The sequence below is a fragment of the Rhipicephalus sanguineus genome, chromosome 11 (genome assembly GCF_013339695.2).
Source record: "Rhipicephalus sanguineus isolate Rsan-2018 chromosome 11, BIME_Rsan_1.4, whole genome shotgun sequence".
Taxonomy (NCBI): domain Eukaryota; kingdom Metazoa; phylum Arthropoda; class Arachnida; order Ixodida; family Ixodidae; genus Rhipicephalus; species Rhipicephalus sanguineus.
The window spans coordinates 11,706,625-11,717,911 of record NC_051186.1 but is presented as its reverse complement, the minus strand read 5'-3'; the positions used below and the strand labels follow the sequence as shown (position 1 = coordinate 11,717,911).

Genomic DNA, 11,287 nt, shown 5'->3' with positions numbered 1-11,287 from the left:
AACATGGCACTATACCATCGGCGGGCGTCGTCGCTGAAGGCGAAAATCAGATTGTTCGCCTTTTTTTGTGTCGGACCATCCCACCGCCGTCGAGTACCGTTCGTATAACCGCACCCAGTCTTCCAGGTCCTCGTCGGCTTTCGCAGAGAACTGCGGTGAGGGCCATAAAGCCTGGCTTGCTGCTGATCACTATTGACGCCTTCCATGGTGGCTGTCTTCAACCCCGCGATTCTTCAGATTACGTTCCGTGTAACCCTTGATCATTAACGTAGGATGGTTCTACTGGAAGGTCATTTTCGTGGTGGCTGCAATTTGGAATATCTCTTCGAACCGCTCATTTAAGGGGAGACACTCCCCGAAACAACCTTTTTTTTATTCTTTGTGCTAGAGACATGGAAATTCAGCTAATTAGAGAGTTCTTCATGTAGATTTCAAATCTACAATTTGTTTTTGTGTAGCTGATATAGTTATTGAGCTATATTATACTCAATGACAAATTATAGCTATCTGTACGGCCACATTTTTATGTACTAAACTTTCACAAAAGGTATTGTGCTGTGGTTTATTTAGCTCTTTGTAGATTGTAGAGTGCCGATACCTAGCAAAGAAATGTGTACAGTTACTGGAAGTGTGCCAAAAAAAAAAATATGACATTTCAACCATTGTTTTTCTCAGTTCCCTGAAACCATAACCTTCTACTTACTACTGAGAGGTAGCGCAATTTCAAGTAGATATCGGCACTCTACATACCTTGAAGAGTATGTACGCCAAGTTTCGTTAGTGTGCGCCACTTCTAAGTGTACAAAAGGCTTCCCGGAAAACACGAAAATTTCCAAAAATTTGAAAATGAGAAAAACAGGCTTGAAAGTTACAAAAGCATGTATTCTTGAAATTGCAGTTGTTATCACATGAATCTTCGATCACATTGAATAGCAGCTTTTACAGAAAGCACACAGTGTTCAGAACCCTCCCGCACTGTAGCTTGGCCCTTCACGGCTCCTACGGTTGGTCTCCTCGGTGCGAGCCCTTTTCACTGCACTCCGACGGTGCGCCCTTGCTTCTGCTGTACGCTTCAAGTTCATTTTCTTTATGCGCAGGTCATCGCAACGGTCAGTGTGCGTGGCCAACTCTTCTGGGGGAAGTACTCCAATCTCTTTTAGGACGTGCTCAAAGCCGGCATGGCCTTTGTTATACCACAGCACGGCAATAGCTGTGGCTGTCTCTACAGATGTTCGGGAAGCAAATTTTGTCTTTGGACACAGCAGCGATATTTTGCTGTGGAGTGACTCGGCTGCGTTTTGTGTCTTTCCATGAAGGCACCGAGCCAGGAGCTTCTGATCAGTAAGGCGCTTATAAATAGGCATAATTGCCAAGCCCTGTGCTTTAGTCAACAAGGGGGTGTGGCCTGGTTTAGGCTTCCCCAGTGCTTCAGCACGCCTATGTTTACACCACGAGTCTGGTCCAGCAGGACTACTGGCTCCATCACTGGAGCAAGAATGAAAATAGGAGGCCCATATAGCAGTGTACATGCTGCGGACACTGCCCTTGTTATTTGTTATAGCTATTTCATAATACGTCTGCAGTTTCTGGATGGCTGTGACTTTTAGCTTTTCCCCTCATGGCAGCGGTGTTGCCGTTTTTTGCAAAGCAGTGCCTAGGCGTTTTGAGACGTGGTTGGTTCACTCTTCTTTGTCGATGACAGTATTGCCATACACCTTTGCCTCACAGACAGCAGTGTAGGCCTTGCTGTCGCCATCACTCAAAAATTTGTGAAGCGCAGTGGGGTATCGTATAACAATGTCCTCTGCCATATGCGCACTGCTGCTTCCTATTCCATTGCACGGGATGAACACTCTGTTTTGTTTTCACATAGAGGGCGGTGGAAGGCTTCCCATATTTCTTCATCACCATCTCTGTCCTTGTGTATACTGCAAGCGAGGCAGTAATTTGAAAGGACCTCAAAGTCCAGGCAAAGACCTGTGTCCAGGGACACAGCTCCGTGCCTCTTCCAAGTTTTGGCTCACAGCCTCCATAGCAGCACAATGAAGCTTCTTGGCAATACCATGAAATGTCTTCTGATGCATCGGTTTTGGCAGGCCGATGATCGCACAAAATCGCGAAAGCTGGTCATGTCCTGCACCTATGGCACGCGCTGCCAAAAGAGCCTTCACGTTTACGGCGAAGCCGTCGCGCGAGCTCCCGCTGTCGTAGCGAGTGTTTCCGGGGTCACCGCACTCGCCGGCCGAGTTGATCCGCTTCGATGTATGCGTAAACGAAAGCACAGACTCCAGGCACTCAGCATTGTCGCAGCGTAGCTCTAAGAAGGAAGAAAGTCCTTTGCGTTTCTCGGCTACTTCTCTGACGGCGAGTTTCCGTTCGCGGCAAGTGGGGCACGCCGAACCTGCCACTAGTGCTGTCAATGCGCCGATGTCGCACAACGCCGTGCTAGCAGCAGAAGCACCGGCCTACCATGCCCCACTTTTGAAGAACTCCATCTTCTTCTGTGATGCACTGACGAACTCCACAGCAGCGTCGATTTCAGAACTGCCGTGGTTGCCGATGTCGTGGTGGCCAATGTCGGCGGTAGGCCTAACCGGAGCATCGCGGGCGTCGTTCGCGGCTGTCGTTCTTCGGAGCGCCTTACGTCGTTTTCCTCGGTACTTGTGCCGAGTTCTGTACTTCCGGACGTCGGAACTGCCCTTTTTCAGGCTTGTCATCTCGAGAAAACGCGGAGCGAACACGGAAAACTGCGGCTAGCGAGAACGCGCGGCAGCGGCGATACGGCTTCACTACACAAAAGGAGCGCCGCTGTCCAATCGCGGCTCCGCGCTGGTTGGCGCGCAATTAAAAACGCGTGACGGTCGCGTCTTCTTTCTCGTTTTTCTTTTATTCTGCGAGAACATACGAGACTAGCGGCCATAGAACCTTGGAGGAGTGGGGTGACTGCGCCCCGATGATTGCAAATGGCGGGCGGCGCTGCCCGACCGTTTGCAACAATGCAAACGGCGCGAATTTTTGCGACTTTTAACGCGATAGCGTTAGAGAGCTCGTGTCGCAGAAATTCCGGCGTCGGTGTCAGGACCGTTGGTTGTGAGTGAAAAATCGTCCGTGAGCGAAAAATCGAGAAAGGAAATGGACAACTATGTCCATCTAGCGGAAAACATATCAAGCCAATGCCTCCTTTCCAGAGGAGGCGTTGATCAAGCAAACAGCAAACGCTAGATAATGTGCTGCCATCTGTGAGGCATTGTGAGACTCTTCATGGCCTCCGAGATGGCAAGCGCGTGGTGTATATCTTGGAGGCCATGCGACTCTTGCTTTAGATCAAAAACCTGTATGTACCATTCTCGCGCGCGCGCGCGTGTGTGTGTAACAATACACATTAATAAGTATGCACTTAGTGGTTGAAGTGCGCACCAGGGGCCGGATTTCGCTATTGCGTTCAACTCTTAAAGGCGAAGCTTAAGGGTCCCCCAATTTTTGATGAATTCTTGTGTCACCGCCGCTCACTTAGGCACATTTTTCGGTGACTTCTCACGCAAACTTCGGCTTGATATTTACAGAAATAAAGGTTCATAGACCAAAGATGACAATACCAGTGATGGAAGTGCTGCTCCATGCTGCTCCAAATTGTAATTTTTGTTAGTAACTGCTCCGGACCTGCTCCGAAATGGCACTGGTAAACTGAAAACAATGAACTTTAGGCACATGATCATCCAGCGAGCCTAAACGTGACAAAAAGCAAGCCGTCTACTATCATTCTATATTTTGCGGACATTTTTCTTGGCAATGAAGAGAAGGCTGCAGAGCCAAACTATGCGTGTGCTACCGCTGAACAAAAATGGCCCACAATTGCATCTTTGTTGTCTGCGTGAGAATTAAGCAAAGCAACATTGCTCTATTTTCTATGGCACACTGTTGGAAAAGAGGCGCAGCACGAACCAAGGAGATATAAAATTTATATTTGTTTTACTATATGCATTGTCATTTCACGTTTTTGCGCGTGTGAAAACGTCGCAAATTTTACGCATCTCCTCACAGTCAAAATCATGCCTTCCGCTTTCAGGTGAGTGCTCGTCGCCCTCCAGCTTTTCCGATGACTCGCCGAAGGAGCTTGTGACGAATTTCACTAACAAATGACTGTCTAAGCAGATGAAACAAATATTGTGCAATGCTATTATTCGACCATGGTCGCTCGAATAATCCAACAGCCGTCACAAGCGGTACGGAAGGTTCACAAACTGAAACTAAATTTGAAACGCGCGCCAAACCGGGCTACTTCGCGGAGCAGTAATGTGCAGTACTCCGCCCCCGTAGTCTTTTCTTTGTTGCCAAGAAAAGTTGGCCACGAGTATAGTATGTACCATATATATAGTATGCTAGTATGGAGTTTCTATACTACGTAGTGGCATTGTTGATATATCTGATTTAGCTGTATGTAGCTGTACATGACAGGCAGACAATTTTGGTAAAATGTGTGTGATATTAGTTCGATATCTTACTGATTACAAACTGCTGGTGGGAGGACTGTGATGTGTGACTGATCACATTTACCACATTGTCATTTCCGACTTCATTTTTGCCACAAGAAATGGCAAGGCTGTTTTTTCAACCTATCCGAACTTGGTTTCTAGTCTTCTTTTTTCTTTTTTAAAATTTCAAATGCGGGCTATTTTAGTGAAATATGAAAATAACAGATTTGTTTGCTCTGTTGCCGATTGTAAACTGCTCTGCGTGATTCTAGTTTCTTTTATAATTTGGGGCTCAGCTTCATCAGTTTGATATCATTTTTGTCACAAGTACCTGATATTTTAAATATATAGCTCATCTTACTTATTTATTTGTTGCAATTTGCAGTGATAACTGTATGTGCAATATCTTTAATAACAAGTGATAATACTTATGAGATGCTTAAATAATGCTTTAAACTCCAGGAGTCATTTGGAATATTTTGCCATCTGCTCCGAAAATGTCAATAACTGCTCCAAACTAGCATTTTTTCCGCTCCAGAGTGTGCTCCAAAAAAGCAAGATGTCTCTTCCATCACTGCAATACGAATTAAAACAAAAAAGTGATTTTTTTTTAGAAAACCGCGACTTTCCGACCCGCGTCTCCCCTTAAGGGTCTCTGCTCGTGTTACCACTCGATGTCCCATTTTGCGTTATGGTCACGGGGCATAAAATTAGCACGCGTTTTGCCTCGTTTCCGGCGGTCGCGATGTTGCCGGTTCAGTGTTTTTTTTTTCTTTCGCGCTATCCATGCCGAGTTTGGTACCCCGCACCTCCACCATTTAATCGCAACTACAAAGGACACGCTCAGTTACGACAACGAGGATGAGTAACTCGGAGGAGACAAGGTTGCGCTGGTATGAACCAGACTGCTTCAGGTCCGACAGGGTCAGCTAGGGTAACAGTGTGTCGTCGCGCATGAGTTAGGGGGCTTACTGGACCTTTGGAAAAGCGAGGACTCGTCTGGAAAACCAGCGACCGTACGTAAGTCCGCTGGTCCGATCGTGGAGGGCCCTACACACACTCAACCGGGAACCATCGGGTCAGTGAGGGCTCGTCTGGCAGCCAGCGCCCATACGCCAACTCGCTCCTGGAGGCACCGGGCCGCGCGCCGATCGCCTGGAGGTGGCTCCCAGCGGGTGCTCCTCGGGCAGTTACTGTGTCACCGCCTGCAGAGTAGCCAGTAGGTTCGCGATGAGTGCGTCCCTCGGGTTGTCCGCAGGCGTGAAAGGTGAGACAGCAGGCTAGTTCACCGTGGGCGAAGTCGTGCCGAACATGTCAAGCAATCAAGGTGACTCGTCACACGCGCACAGCACTCTAAGCATTTCGGCCACCACAGTGTCGTTTCGGCCACGTGCACTTGGACTAGGTAGGACCTTTTCCGCCTTCCCAGGGTTACAGATACCTGCTCACGTGTGTTGACCGATACTCACGGTGGTCTGAGACGCCGATTCTGGACATAGCAGCCGGCACCGTCACACAGGCGTTTGTGGCCACTGTGTCGTGCCCTGCTCCTTCTGTGTGACTTGGTGACAGAGCGAGCTGGCGCCCGACGCGGTTTGAGGACGAGTTCACGGTTCTTCGGTATGCTTGCTCCGTGTGCGACATCATTCCAAGCACGACGGTCGTGCTACCCTCCTCCCACGTTCTGTTCGAGCTGTGCGTTACGGGATGTGTCGTCCAAGATAGCGGAAGCATCTGTCCCCTGGACACCGAGCCATTCTGCGAAGACGAGTGTCAGAAGTTAAAGCCTCCTGTCAAGACCAAGCACAATCTCAAGGCTCACTGCTGAAATGAGGCAGACGGCTGCCAGTTTGTGGGCACCATCGAAGCCCTACTGCTGCGCTACAACAAAGAATGCACTTTCCACGCCGTCCAGTGTCGACGCTGCGAACAAAGAATATTGCGGAGATACACTGCATCCCACTATGTTGCCTGGTGTTCCCAAAATGCTTCTTCTGCAAGCGGTGGTGAGCCGCACAGGCAAGATGGTTATCCTACCAGGTACACTCTTCAGAGAGAAATGAACGAAGACTTGGAAGTATGCAGAGCCTCAGACTCTGCACGTTCGCAGGACATCAGCCGTGCAGTTGGTGACTTTGAGGATAGTCTTCGTGGAATGAAAAGCATCGAGGCGAACATCTGCCCGATGGTCACTCGGCAACTGAATGCCGGTCTGGAAGAGCTAAGGGCTTCGAACATAGACCCGTGCAGTGATCACTTGCCATCACTTCAGAGCCAAATGAACAAACTCGTGGAACAGTCGAGGCAGCGGGATACTTCTCAACTGCAGGAAACCGGACATGTGCCAAGAGATTCCCAAATTGAGGGGAAGGAAAACGTAAAGGTCCAATTACCGGAAATAGTACGTGCAATAAACATGTATTTCTCCCTGATTCACTCACCTCTCAAGAGAGCCAAAATCAATGTTGCTACACAAGCTGAAACAGCAAAAGTGTGAAATGAGAACTCGAGAACAGCACTCTTCTGTGTTCTTATCATTCCTGCTGAAACAAGCAGCATGCATATTGCAGCGGTACCTTTAATACCCTCATTTTTGACAAGCAGACCTCACAGTCAAGTGAGCTTGTCACAGTGCACGAAACAAGAATGAAGGAATTTTGAGAAATAGGTTCACCGTGCTTGAAAGATTACACGCGTTCAAGTTACATTGTCTCCCGATGAAGCACTTCCATGATTGGAGGCATTGCCTCAAAGTACTTCCACTTCACAAGCGGAATATCTTTTGCTCCAGCTCGACTTCTCATACTATCCTTTGATTTTTTTTTTTTTGTTTTTGTGAAGGTATCCTTCAGGTTTTTGAACCTCCTCTGGCATGCCGCACCTGCGGAAGAGTAGCAATTTTGTGACACCAGTAGCAAATGTGGACCACCTACACATGCTGTTGATTACGAGAAAAGGTTTTGATTTCCAGGGCGAGTACGCAGAACAGGTGTTCACCTTCAGAACAGCTGTCAAGGAATGCGAAGTGAAAGTTCATCGCTCAGAAGCTACACAAACAACATAAAATTTTACGATCTCGTCTTCGTGCTACGAAGTTTTATGTGGCGCAGTGAGATAAATAAACATTGATATGCCCCAATTCTGTCCGGCCCTCACGCTGCAAGATTTTGTTAACAGTGGTTGCGCAAATGAGGCTTGATAATTTTTTGGACGAGCACGAAACCAATAATCGTGATATTAAAGTACACCAGTAACAATCGTGCATGAAAATGTGTCTATATTGCATCACAGCGCAGTGGTAATGCATGCATCACATACACTGCAGCGCAGGCATTGCTCAAGTCGCTGTGAGTGCCTGCTCTCGAAAAATGCATGCCGCTGCTTTTGCGACAGACCGCGAAGCTTTGCGAAAGAGCTTCCTGGAAATAGCGTGGAATGCTAAACCAAATGAGAGACGGAGCCAAGGAGCGCACTTGCTTCGCGATCGCTAGCGCTGATGACTCTCGGCTCGTATGCTATAAAGCTCCTCCATGCGTTTTCCGCCAGCGGCAGTAGACGCGATGGAGGGGCTTTAGTATGCTACTGTCAAGAAATGCGTGTGTACTTACTGGTGATTCCCAACTCCTTTGCGATGTCCCAAATCTCGTTCTTTTAAGACGCATCCTTATAATGGGGGTGCGTCTTGTCGAACAGCTCTGGATAATTCTTGATTGCATAGATCAGCAGCCCAGTTGGCACCTTGGTCGCCATGTTTGACCGGATGCATATAAGCGGAAAGACGATCCACTTTCACGTGGCGGAAAAATGGGTCCGAGACCGATTTTGTCGCCGCATGGTTTTCGGGCCGCTTAGGCGGCGAAACGAGCAGTTTTCCGGTGAGTTTTGCCGCTTTCGCCTCTTTCAAGGCAAAGTGTGAACGCGCCAATAGGATAGCTTCAATTCGTCCAAACAGTACCTTACGATTTCAATGAGGCCTTGAGTTGTTTGGTAAAGGCCGGCATGTGTAGCCTTAGTCAACGTCCCACTATCGCAATATTTTGTTCTTTTCTTCCACTCTTCCATCCAGTCCAGGAAGTTGTACAGAAAATCTATTTTAAGATTTCTGGAACCATTTCTCTATTATCTCGATCAACATTGCGGTGCCTTCTACACGGTAGAGATTGCACTTGTTCCCAATTTCTCGAAGAGGGGAGGGACGGTTTCGTTTAGCACCTGCAAAGCAAGCTTGACATTCTGCTTTTGGGTGTCTGTCGGAAAAAGCGCTTTTCGCGACAGTGTGTAGGCATGCCTTAGTAGATGGCCGACCTCGATGTTATATATATCTACAATAGTACCAAAAGACGCCGAACGCATGCGCCTCTCCGATGTGGCGTGCTGCTCTAATTCAGGGAAATAGAAGCACTGTTTGTGGTTGCGCTGTCTTATTCAGCTGTTTCGGACGCATTTTAAAATGTGCACTGGAAAAAGCGGAAAAGAAAGTGTTCCGGAGACAACTTGTGAAAGTGCTGTCTGTGGCCTCGGAGAGCAGAATAGTGGTTTGAACGAGGAAGACATTGAGCTCGGTTCAGACATCGTTTCTACCTACACTGAAGAGCTCACATTGAGTGACACAGAGCGTGTCGATCTGACACTTTAGTGGCGGAAGATAACGCTTGGACACGGCAGTGATTTATTCATCGCATTTCTCTGTCAGTCAAATAGAAAAATGCATTTGCTTAGGAGACGAAAAGCTGGCTACTGTAAAAGCATGGGGACGCGCGGCGAAGGCTCACTCGAGTGGCAGCATCGCCACTATTGATGACCTCCAAAGACTACTAATGACGGTGGACAGACCTTTAGTTTGTCAAAGAGAAGGGGCTCATGGAAGCAGCTGCTGCACATCTCGGCAGTGCAAAGTTCTTCCGTTGCAGGCAACTCGCGCGTTGTGCCGCACTCAGGAAGAACTTTTCATGCAAAGAGATGCGTCAAGGGAGAAGGAACAACAAGCGTGGAGACAAAATGAAATATTTCGAAAGGCAGGCGATGAGGGCAGCAGCAGCAATATTTTCGTTTTTGGAGAATATCATAAAGTTGAAAGTACAGTTGTCAGCGAACGATTCAGTGCAGTTCATGCATCACTGCTACCAATAGAGGAGCTGGATTTATAAACTTGGGGCATTTGCAAGCTCACAAGGATTGCGGTGCTCAAAGAGGTTGGAGGTGAATTCAGAATTGCCTGCTACTCCACATTGCAAGTCCTAAAACACATATGGCTTGCTGCGCAGCATGATGCTGATCCCACTTACCACCAGGAGCCGACTCAATCAGATAGTATCAGGCGTACCTTGCAAATATCCATGGCTACAGTGCAGCTGCTCTTGAAACAATCCATACCTTCTTAAAGGACAAGCCTGGCGTGCAGACGTGTGGAACACTTGTGCTCGATGAGATTAAACTGATCGATACTTCAACAGGTCCCCTGATAAGGTTGATGGTTGTGTGAACTTTTCAACTCCAGCACGGACAAAGCGGGGTCATATCTGCCGAACATGCTTTAGTTATTTTGTTCACTGTGAATGTTCTGCTCGGATAAAAGAAAAAGATTGCTGCCTTTTCATCACTAAATAAAGCAGCGAAAGTCATTACATATGAGGAAGAGCTGCCTTGAATTTATTCTTAGTACCTTAAAATATGTACACCTATTGGTCTTCTAATTGCTGCTTCACGGCTGCTTCAGGGATTTAAAATATTAAGGCTGAAACGAATAATTGGTATTTACCTACCAAGTATTGTTAAACAGGCTTGAGCAACTTGAGTCTAACAAATGCGTAGCCCGTTTCCGTGCCCGTTATTGCTGAGATACTGACATTTCCCTAGCAAAAATTCTGATAGAAAAACTGATAGGCTATCAGTTGATTGACAGCTGTACTAGCCTATAGGTGTATCAGTCTTTAGGTGTACAAGTCTGTAGGTGTAGCAGTCTATAGGTGTACCAGCCTATTGCGTATAAGCCCACAAGTGCATCAGTGCTTAGCCGACCGGTGTGTTCACCACTGCATTAGAGCGAGCAGGACGTATAAAAACCGAAATCGTTTATTTCATGCTCCATGAGCTTTTTACTCTTTTGATTTCATTAGGTCACTGATTTTGTTTGCAAGTGCCTTGTTGAGGATCTTCCTCTTTTAGTCGACCTCTCTAATGGGGACAGTCTTCTTCAAGAAATGATTGAAGAAATCTGCATAATCAAACACAAAGCGTATTATAGGCGCTTGTTAGGTGACAGTTATGTGTACTCGAAACAGAGGAGTTAATATGACAAGGAAATAAATATGAGTGCTATCAGTGTCTGACTGCTTTTTTAAAATTATAATCAGTTCGTTGATTCTTGCATAAAGGTGCCCAGCTTCAGTACGCAAAAATACGAGGCTTGAAGCCTTAGTAATCAGTTATAACACAAGTCGGCAGTGCAATCTCGACTGATCTCACTGTTATGCACAAACATGGTGCCAACCACTTTCATATATACCTATCAGAAAGCGGTGTATTCTTCTTTGTCCAAGGGAGGTTTCGCCTTCTCGTATTGTCCGGTTAGCGGCTGTGCCAGTTACGCTTCGCCTAAGACTGCCGTTGAAAAAAATGGCAATGGCCGCCTCACGAACAAAGCGAGTTTCGCTTTTTGTGCCTATAAGGCGGCTGTAGAGGCCTTCAGGAATGGCAATTTCTTTGCCCATGGATGCACCTATAAAACAAATTAAAGATGTGCACACAATAGGCCAATGCACATTTCTCATTACAGCACAGCCTTTTACCTTTATGACAAAGCACACTAGAGTTCT

General features: G+C 47.2%; 1 pseudogene; it reads right to left on the bottom strand.

The window, feature by feature from the left end:
* Positions 1–255: 255 nt before the first annotated feature.
* On the bottom strand, positions 256–1,837 carry LOC119375655 (uncharacterized; annotated as a pseudogene).
* Positions 1,838–11,287: the final 9,450 nt, after the last annotated feature.